The 10,615-nt window shown below is 49.8% G+C and overlaps 1 pseudogene; it reads left to right on the top strand.

The window, feature by feature from the left end:
• The first annotated feature begins 1,396 nt into the window (after positions 1–1,396).
• Positions 1,397–1,489, top strand: LOC149466386 (U2 spliceosomal RNA; annotated as a pseudogene).
• Positions 1,490–10,615: the final 9,126 nt, after the last annotated feature.

Genomic DNA, 10,615 nt, shown 5'->3' with positions numbered 1-10,615 from the left:
TGTGTAACAAAGCAGTACCTTTTCACAGGACATAGTGTTTATGTGTCATAGAATTCAAAGAAGTACATGTGTAGGGATCATCAAAAAATAAATGTACAAACCTCAAGATCATTCAGATTAGGAGTAGGGTAGAAATAATTGGAATACCATGTGGAAATGAATATATGATTTTACATTTTGACCTTAGATATGATCTAAGTGGTGATGGGAATATTTTACATTGGCACAGTTTATGCTTTCTAGCATCTATGAGGGAAATTTATTAATTAGGCTGCAATCCTATAGCAAATACGTACAGTATGTCTCATAATCTGAGTCATTGCTATTGTTTTGAACTGTCTTTCTGTACAGCAACATTTGCAAACCTTTCTCAGTTTTTTTTTCTATGTTTTTTTATCTCCCTATTTTTTGATTGCATAAAATAAATTTGATGTCCTCAAAAATCCTCTAAGGGATTCAATGGCCAGAATGACAGAGTAAGCATCAAATTTTATGTAGACATTGTGGTTTTTTCCCTATGCTTAGCTCAGAGTAGCAGTGTTGAAACTTCAGCATTTATTTCAGTTGTCTTTCCTTATGTGCAAATAGGTCTGGGAGCTTGTATAAATACTTCATATACAGTATATTTAGCCTTGAGCCATTGCTTCCAGCCAGCTTGTAGGCAGTCCTTGTTCCCAGGCAGTCTAATCACACAACACAAGGGCACTTAACTCTGCTCTTTACTATTACTTTGGTGAGGATCAACTGTGCATGCTCTATGAAAATTAACCCAAGGGAGCAAAGGATACTTTGGAAAATACATTGGTGTAATGTATATCTTCCAGGGAGGCTGATAAACCTAGTAAAGGACACTGTTATTTTGTAGGCTACTTATTAGGATAGTTGTACACTGAACTGATATATGAACATCGGTCATTCCTGGCAGAAAAAAAACATTAGGATGTGCTGCTTAGCACTTATTTTCATCAAGGGAGTGTGGCATATGCACATATATGTATGTATACATGATAATGCATGTAAAAATACTGAGGAGCAACACAGATTTCTACACGCAGCACATGTTTAGACACCTGTGTGTACAGGTACATTGAAAACAATATTCTGCATTTTTAGGCAGCAGTGTGCAAGAGCCTTTAGCCAGGGTAAATATTATGCAGAAATCTACCAATAATAGGCATGTATTTGGAGAATAAAAGTTGTATGATCTGGAAGCTTAGCTGGGGGGATAGGGGCAAATGCTCAGGTTTCTGGCTATGCTTTAGGTAAGAACAAGAATACGTGTTCTCTCCCCGATTGTCGAGATCAATGCTAACACATTTATTACCAGCCACATCCAAAACCATCCTTTTGTTTTAATGCAAAAAGAATATACCTAATGGATCTTAATTAGAATAAGATCGCTTCTCGGCCTTTTGGCTAAGATCAAGTGTAGTATCGACCTTGCCTTTAGGGGTGTCCCTGCTTCCAGCTAGGACGTTGAGAACCACTTGCATCTATCCCAGCCATTTGGTCTGTGTGGGGTACCCTCTACTCGGCCTGGTAGGATCGTCGATTAAATTCGGCTTCACCTGCTTGCTGCTATTGGGTTTGAGGCTTAGCCCCCACACAGAACGAGTTTGTGATCTTCCCCCCCCTTGTTCACTCTGCGTTACTACCTCCGGGCAGTAGACGCTCAATAGCCTTTTCAAAGGCTAAGCAAGCAAGAGTGAAGCCGCCGAGGAAGAAGAAGGAGAAGGAATCCGCTGAAGATCTCTGGGAAGCCCTCCTGAGAACTCCTCTGCGACAAGATGGGGAAGAATAAGCAAACCGCGAAGAAGCCACTGACCGCCACCGCCGCCCCTGCCAAGACCCCGGGAGAAGTCCCCTCCGCCTCCACCTCCACCTCAGAACGCTCCGGCCCTGCAGAAGGTCTCCCCCCTCTGGAGCCCTGGATGAAGCAGACAGTCGTGCTGCGGCTGAAAGAGGTGGAAGGCAGAATCCCGGACATGACCCCGGAAGTCTTCGGCAAGAAGATGATCCTGGAACAAGGATTTAGCAAGGCAGAGACCCTGTCGGTGCAATCCTTCGTGAAAGGTATTTTCTTCATAACCTTTGTTTCATTACAGGTCTACAGAAGGTACTGGGAGATGGTGAAGACCTCTGGGCCCGATTCCCCTTTCCGCAAGTTTCTTGCGAACTCTCCCATTCAAAGGGACGAAAGGCGGATAACGGTGTCCATGAGGAACCCTCACGTCCCCGGTAAAGATATCGCCACCTATCTCCAGAGGTTCTGCGTCGTGTTGAAGGACCCAGTCCGGATACTAGATGCCAACGGCTTCTGGACAGGTAAGTGGACCGTGTTTTGCAGATTGCTGCGAGATCGTCCCGCTGGAGATCTCCAACACCTGCAACAGTGCTTCTCCCTGGGAGCGTCAGCAGGACTCCTACACTACCCGGATCAACCCCAGTCATGCCGCAGGTTCGGACAGCCGGGGCACGAGGGTAAGGATTGCCATGTGCTTTCATGTAGGTTCTGCCGGTCTGCAGGTCACGAGACCAAGGATTGCCCGAGGTCCAAAACCTGCAACCTCTGTGGATGGTCAGAGCACGTCTACAAGGACTGCCCAGAGAGAAGCAGGACGTATGTGGGGGCCCTGAGCAAGGGCCCAGCGGCTAAACCAGCGCCACAGAAGCCTCAGAAGCCTCATAAGGACCCAGGTAAGAGGAACCCCCCTCCCCCCACCCCAGCCCCCCCCTGGTCCCCCGCCCCTGGCCCTCCTGCCCCCCCGCCCCTGGCCCCCCTGCCCCACCGCCCCTGCCCCTCCCGCCCATGGCCCTCCTGCCCCTGGCCCTCCTGCCCCCCCCGCCCCTGGCCCTCCTGCCCCCCCCGCCCCGTGCCCCCCTGCCCCACCCCTCCCGGGCCCGGTTCCACCCCCCCCTGACCTGTCCTCACAGGAGGATTTCCCGCCCCTTCCCCCTGCCACCCTCGTCAGCAGCTCTGCGGCGGGGATCAGGAAGCGGAAGAAGGAGCAGGCTAGCCCGGTGGCGGAGGACTCCTCCTCCGCCACCAAACGGCCTGCTGTCCTCCAGGATGCCGCAGGTCCCGACCCCGTGGGGGAGGACCTCGACACACTGGAGGAAGGGGAAGAGGTGGAAGAAGAGATGGCTCTGACCCGGTCGGGGCCAGATCTCTCCACCGACTTCGATGAGGTCCTCAACGAGGTCCTCAACCAGATCGGACTGAGCCAGGACCCTGGCCAGGCCGCAGAGGTCGCCCCCCCTCTCCAGGGGAGGTAAGCACAGCCCCTGCCGACTAACCCCTTCATCTCTTTCCCATGATGGCTGAGATCTCTATCTTTTCCATTAATGTGAGGAGCATCAAGGATGTGTCTAGGAGGCAGACTGTGCTGACCTTTCTTTCCACACAGCAGAGTGATGTCTACATGCTTCAGGAGTGCGCACTTCCCCCTCTGAGGAGGTACACTCATTTGTCCTCCCAGTGAACCCACGGTCCCTCCTACTGGTCTGGGGGTGGCGATTGCAAGTCCGCGGGGGTAGCGGTTCTTATCAGGGGAGGACGTTTCACTGTTGAATCCGTCCATGAGCTCGTCTGTGGCCGCCTTTTGGTCATAGACGGTTCGTGGGCGGGGGAGCCCGTTAGGCTCATCAACGTGTACGCCTCCCCGGAGAAGAACGCGCGGCTGGAACTTTTCCAAACCCTGCGGACGCAACTCGTCACAACGAGAACAGTAGTAATCGGTGGTGATTTTAACTGTCCGATAAAGGAGGATGGGCGCAGCTCCAGCATGTACGCAAAACTCGACGCCACCTCGAAGCTGCTCAGGGAGGTGATTGCGGAGGCTTCCCTGCAGGACGCAGTGGGATCCGTGGGGCGCGGTTCCGTGAACTACTCATGGAGCCGCCCCGACGGATCTGTGCGTTCCAGGATTGACTTTGTGCTCACCTCCAGGGCAGTCAGGCACTGTGGGTTCTCCATGGTTCCCTGCTTTTTCTCTGACCACAGGGCCATTCACTTTCAAGGTGATCTGGGAGAGGGCTTTGCCCCGGGCCCAGGCTCCTGGAAGCTGAATTGCACCCTGCTGGACGATGAGGAACTGCTAGAGGAGCTCAGGGAAACCTACGGTGCCTGGCGAGAGGAGAAGTCTTTCTTTCCCAAGGTAAGCGACTGGTGGGAGTTCGTGAAAGTCAAGCTGCGCAGCTTCTTTCAGGCCAGGGGACGCCAGCAAGTGTGTGCCAGGAGGAGGGAACTCAGGAGGCTGCAGCGTCAGCTGCAGTCCCTGCAGGACCTTCATCACTGTGGCTGGGACGTGAGGCAAGACCTGGAGGACACCAAGAAGAGCTTGAAAAAGCACTTTGAGGAAGAATCCAGGCACATTGTCTTCCGCGCCAAGGTGGAGCATCTAGAGAAAGGTGAGAAGTGTAACTCTTTCTTTTTCAGGAAACTCCACTCAGGACACACACCCCTGTCTGAGCTGCGCGACAAGACTGGAACACTCCAGAAGGGGAAGGAGGCCGTGATGGAAGTGGTCAGCGACTACTACTCCGACCTCTACTCCCCCAAAGAAACAAACACGGAAGCGGCCGACAGGTTCTTGTCAGGTATCTCTAACGCTATTGATCCTGCAGGTTTGTCGGCCACCAACGCCCCCTTGACGTTGGAGGAGCTGCACTCTGCCGCTAAATCCTTTAGGCGGGGCAGGACCCCGGGCTGCGACGGTCTCCCAGCAGAGCTCTATGTAGCGCTGTGGGACCTCGTGGGCCTGGACCTGCTCGAGCTGTACGAGGAGATGGTGGTGGAGGGCAAGATGCCTCCTTCGTTGAGGGAGGGGATGATCACGATCCTGTACAAGCATAAGGGGGAGAGATGTGACTTGAAAAATTGGCGTCCCATCTCTCTCCTGAACGTGGACTACAAGATCCTCGCCAAAGTCATGGCGAACAGGCTGAAGGCTGTCATCGGACAGATCATCCACCCGGATCAGACTTGCGGCATTCCTGGCCGCAGGATTGCGGACAGCTTAGCGCTTGTCCGGGACACGGTCCAATACATCAAGGACCGCCGTGTGCACGCGGCCCTGGTCAGTCTTGATCAGGAAAAGGCCTTTGACCTTGTCTCCCATGGGTTTATGTGCAGAGCCCTGCGCAGGTTTGGTCTCGGGGAAATGTTTTGTTCGTATGTGGATATTATGTATAATGACATTTGCAGTTCCGTGCAGGTGAACGGCTGGAAAACTGACCCCTTCCCGGTCCTCTCCGGGGTCAGACAAGGCTGCCCTCTTTCACCTCTGCTTTTTGTTTGCTGTATAGAGCTCTTCGCCGAATGCATCAGACGGAATCCAGAGATCGGGGGAATCACTGCACCGGGACCAGACAGACGGGAAGTGAAGTGCTCGCTCTACATGGACGACGTGACGGTGTTCTGTGCCAACCAGCGCTCCATCGACCTGCTCGTCCAGACCTGCGAGGACTTCGGCCAAGCTTCAGGGGCAAAGGTCAACTGCGGGAAGTCGGAAGTCATGCTCTTCGGAAAGTGGTTCCTGCCTTCTTCTGCATCCATGCCCTTTGGCATCAAGACAGACTTCATGAAAATTTTGGGAGTTTGGTTTGGTGCCGAGGGCGCAGCCCTGAAGTCTTGGGAGGAGAGACTGGCTAAAATGCAGCAGAAATTTGGACTTTGGAGCCTCAGAGACCTCACCATCGAGGGGAAGACACTGGTACTCCGCAGCGAGATTCTCCCTGTGTTGCAGTACCTCGCCCAGGCCTGGCCCCCACGGGTCAACACCTGCAAGGCCATCACCAGGGCGGTGTTTCACTTCATCTGGGGCTCCAAGATGGACAGAGTGAAGCGGGCAGTCATGTTCAAGGAACCCCTCAAGGGCGGTAAGGGCGTGCCCGACATCGCCACCCAACTGAGGGTGTTCTTTGCTTGCAACTGCATCCGCAGAACTTTGCCCAAACGGATTATGGACTCTGGCAGGAACGCAATGTCTCGCTTCTTCCTGTTGCCTCTCTGGAGGTCCCTCGGGTGGGACACTTGGGATAGTTCCATCCCCTACAACTGGGACACTCCTTGGTACTACTTGGATACCTTCAAGTTCATCAGGGAGCAAGGGCTGCAGGGAGTCAAGCCTGACTTGTGGAAGCCAAAGACCATCTACAAGCTGATCAGAGCAAGCGACATTTTGGAGTCGGTTCCAGGCCTGCCTTCAGACACCTGTAAGGTGGTCTGGAGGAATGTTTCTTCCAACATTCTCACCAACAGGCACAAAGACCTGGCATGGATGGCAATCCAAGGGGGGTTGCCTCTCGTGACATTTATGCATGCCAGGAACCTGAGCAGATACAGACACTGCCCCTTCTGCATCATACACGAGGAAACGTCTCACCACGTTTTCTGGGAGTGCTCATTTGCTCAGGCCCTGTTGGGGGCCCTGGAACCTGAACTCAAGGACTTTGTACCACAGACAGCCATCACTCACTTTGGGGTGTTGAATGGACTATTCTGTGGGACTTTTTCTCTGGAGGACATTGACGGCGCCTGGCGGGTGTTGTGTTGTTTTAAGGACGCTTTATGGTGCGCCAGAAAGCGCCTCATCCACCAGTGGGAGAGGATGTCCATTGAGGACTGCCGCAGACTGATCCTCAGTCTGCTCAGAGACTATACCTTGATGGACTTCAAGGAGGAAGAGGACGTCTGAAGATTCCCCCTTCCCCCTACTCCCCCTTACGTGTCTTTGTCCCTTCAATAAAGCTTCGGGCCTGTGTTTCCCCCTTTTTTCCCCCTTCCCCCCCCCCCACACACCCGATGCCTATTGTAGACTGTAACGTTCGGTTTTCATTTTTGCATGATTTTGTGACATTAGGAAAAGTATTGTGTATTAGGATGCTACGGTTTTTGGGGTAAGCGGCGTTATGCATGACGTGGTGGTCTGGAGATTCGTCCTCCACGCACATCACGTCAGGCATCATACCTCTGAGCGAATGTATTTATTTCTGAATATATTTATTGTATGCTTGGAACTGTATTGCAATGTGGTGCGCTGTGTCGCAGTACAGGGTGAGATGTACCCCGATTACAAGTATCATGTTGTTTTTGATGCTTCTGCAATAAAAGTATCTTTTCAATCAAAAATTAGAATAAGATTTATTTGTAAAACTTCAAGCTGTTAGTTGAAGGATACAGTAAATGCTCTGCCGCAAAGAAATCCAGCATACCCCCTAATCCTGTCTATACTATGCATTACAGAACCCAGTGCAGGGACAAGATCATCCAGTGCTTAGGGCAAAGATGCCAAACTGTGACCACAAGATGGAGTAGGGAGCGGGTTCAAGGGTGGTGCACTCAGCATTCTACACTGAGGTGTATGTAGTGTATGAGTTTGTTAGCAGTGCCCATTCTGTAGTGGATTTAGGTCGTGGGTTAGCAGTGATAAAGAAAATAATACCCCTATGTTGGTGGTGTCACTGGAAGGAAAAAAATGCCCCTCAGTCGGTAGTTATTGTGGCCCGTGCTCTATGCTCCATTCTCCAGTGATGGCAGCTGTCATGTAGACAGCTGGAGAACAGAGCACTGGAAAGCTTCTAATACCAAACCACCCATGGGGACAGGGTGTGGATGGCGTCACTACATCCATATGGAATACGGTAAGTGGTCTGAATTTGCATAGTGTTATCTACGAGAGTTACAACAACTGTTTTAAAAGGCTGTATACTTTGGTGCAGGTTAGCACCTTATACATGTGAGAGCAATTATGTTGGTGTTTGTAGCAGTAACGTGTTTTAAGGATAAGGCACTATCTGCAGTATTTTTTACATGTAGTGGAGTGGAGTTTTTTGGAAGAGGGGATTTGTGGTTGAAGCTGGATCCCTGGATGGAGAGGAGGATCTGGTCCCATTGTAAGGACAAAAAACGTTGATAGACCGAACACTAATGTGGGAAGTCATATCACTAAGGTGAGAGTTCATCTGGTGGCAGTCCTGCACTGTAACATATGCTGCATGCATAACCCAGAGGTGAAATATCAGGGTGAAGTCATCCTGGAGGGCTGCTGTTTTTGTTAATGTCTGGACATTTACTGTATTGTTAATATGTGGACATTCATATATATATATACAGTGAAGGAAATAAGTTTTATCCTTCTGAATGACGGCGGATCAAATACTTATTTCCCTCATGAACATGCAAATCAGTGCATAATTTGTTAGACATGCATTTCTTTTGAATTTTTTGTTGCTATTCTGTCTCAGTGTTACAATACACCTACCATTCGATTTTTTAGACTGATCATTTCTTTATGAGTGGGCAAACATTCAAAATCAGCAGGGGATCAAATTCTTATTTCCTTATATATTGTTTTTTTGGTCACAATTTATGGGATTGAGTATGACACACGTTTTTATGATTAGCGCAGCACTATTTTGTTTTTTTTATGTAAAAAAAAACCTTCTGCATGCATCTTTCCCTGCAGCCCCCACAAAATACATGCCTGAGCCCGACAAGGCTCTCTCAGCTTTCTCAATCCTCATTGGCTCAAATATAGCAGCAGGAGCCATTGGCCCCCACTGGTGTCAATCAGAGCTAGTGACAAGGAGCGGGGCCAAGCCCTGTTCTGTGTGTCTTATGGACACATAGAGTGAGGTTTGGGAGCAAGCATGCATGAGTGCACCCAGAGCAAGTGGCTTGCTTTGGCGGCACTTTGTGGGGGGGGAGCGGGGGAGGTACAGAGCAGGTAAGTATAACATGTTTGTTATTTTTTTTAAATAAAAACCGAGCCTTTAATATAATTTTAAGTACTGCTACAGCTAAACTTGTGCAAAGGAGAATGGGCCTGTCAGATTTTCTTCATGTCCTAGAAAGGCCAAGTGGTATAGACAGTCACCAGTAAAGGATTACCAATCTGTTTCTGATATCTGTGCAAGATCATCCTTTACTCCTAGATGACTTCTCTCCAGCCAACTGTTCTGCACTTGTGATCATAAAGTGATCTAGTGGATCTCCAGTGTACCAGGGCCCCACTGCAGCTTAATGAAGGGGTAAACTGTTTCAGCCAACTTGGCATTAATAGGGTGGATTACATGCCACACACTGTTTTACTTGACTTATTACAGGTGTCAGTGTTCCAAAATTTACATTTAATGACAGAAACAGTTAGAGATACCCATAACTAGGTGATGTGTATAAAATCTACCTAGCAATCCTATGCCTCATGCATGTGTTTAGGTGCGATGGAAGGACACAAGTATCCAGCCAGCCCTGCTGCCAGCAGCTTGGAAAACTATGAGGGGCTGAAAGCAGCTGCTACTAACATTTAGGGCAGTATGCATCCAGGGACAAATGCTCAGAACGCTACATCGCTTGTTAATAGCACTGATTGCACTATCACAGAGTTTTACAGGTTTTCAGCAATCACGGTGGGTGCTGTACCTGTACCTTCCACTTAAATGTACATTTCAGAGTCAAGTGCAGCAGAAGCTAAACAACCAGTGTGCATGATGACTTATACTACTCTGCAGTAGCAGGAATACACATTGCAACTATGGATTACAAAGTGAGTTTTTATGCTTAATACTAGCTCCAACATAATCTGGTGTGTCAGTGTATTCTGAGTACCATTCAAAGTGTCACCATTGTTGGAAGGTAGGAGAACCAGGCAATCAAATTAAGCTGCACTTACAAGGATGAACTACATTTTTATTAATATAAAGCAGCCCCTACATTACCCAATAACAAAAGGTTATGCCTAAATCTGTTGCATCACTAACAAAAATCATCACATGTATGATACATTTGCATATAACTTTCCTTCCCGCATGAAACTGACATGAAATGAGTTATTTAAGTTATAAATTCCAGTCCAAGCAAATATGGCACCTAGGGCCTTCACACCATAAAAATGGCCTGAAGAAATAAAGCAGCGCAGACTGACCCCCCACCCAGAAAAGACCCTTTAGCAGAGACCCCCCAGCAAAAGATCCATTACTACGGATGGGACCCCACCAGCACAGACCTCTCAGTACAGATGGATCCCCCAGCACATATGGACCCCCAGCACAGACTGATCCCCCTAGCACAGACCTCTCAGTACATGTGAACCCCTCCCCCCAGCATAAACCCTTCGGTACAGGCCCCCCCCCCCTCCCAGTACTGACCATCCCCACAGCACAGACTACTCTCCTAAATCACCTCTCTCAGCCCAGCTCCTCAGTATGGACACCCATTGTCCTAATACAAACCCCCCAGAACAGTCCCCTCAGTACACACCCCCCAGTACTGACCATCCCCACAGCACAGACTACTCTCCTAAATCACCTCGATCAGCCCAGCTCCTCAGTATGGACACCCATTGTCCTAATACAAACCCCCCAGAACAGACCACTCAGTATACACCCCCCAGTACTGACCATTCAGTACATAAAACACCCCCTCCACCCCAGTACATACTTCTCAGTAAGATAACCTCCATTCCCCGCCCCTCAGTACAGACCTCTTAGCACAGACAACCCCACTCCCCAGTTCAGACCTTTCAGTATAGACACCTCCCATCTGCACCCTACCCCCTCATACCCCAGTACAGATCCCTTAGTAGTAGGACACCCTCACCCCCAGTGCAGAACC

This window comes from Staurois parvus, unplaced genomic scaffold, assembly GCF_062004578.1.
Source record: "Staurois parvus isolate SC_StPar_1 unplaced genomic scaffold, SC_StPar_1.0 ptg000131l, whole genome shotgun sequence".
NCBI classification, from domain to species: domain Eukaryota; kingdom Metazoa; phylum Chordata; class Amphibia; order Anura; family Ranidae; genus Staurois; species Staurois parvus.
The sequence above is the reverse complement of the archived record's forward strand: the minus strand, read 5'-3'. Positions and strand labels throughout refer to the sequence as shown.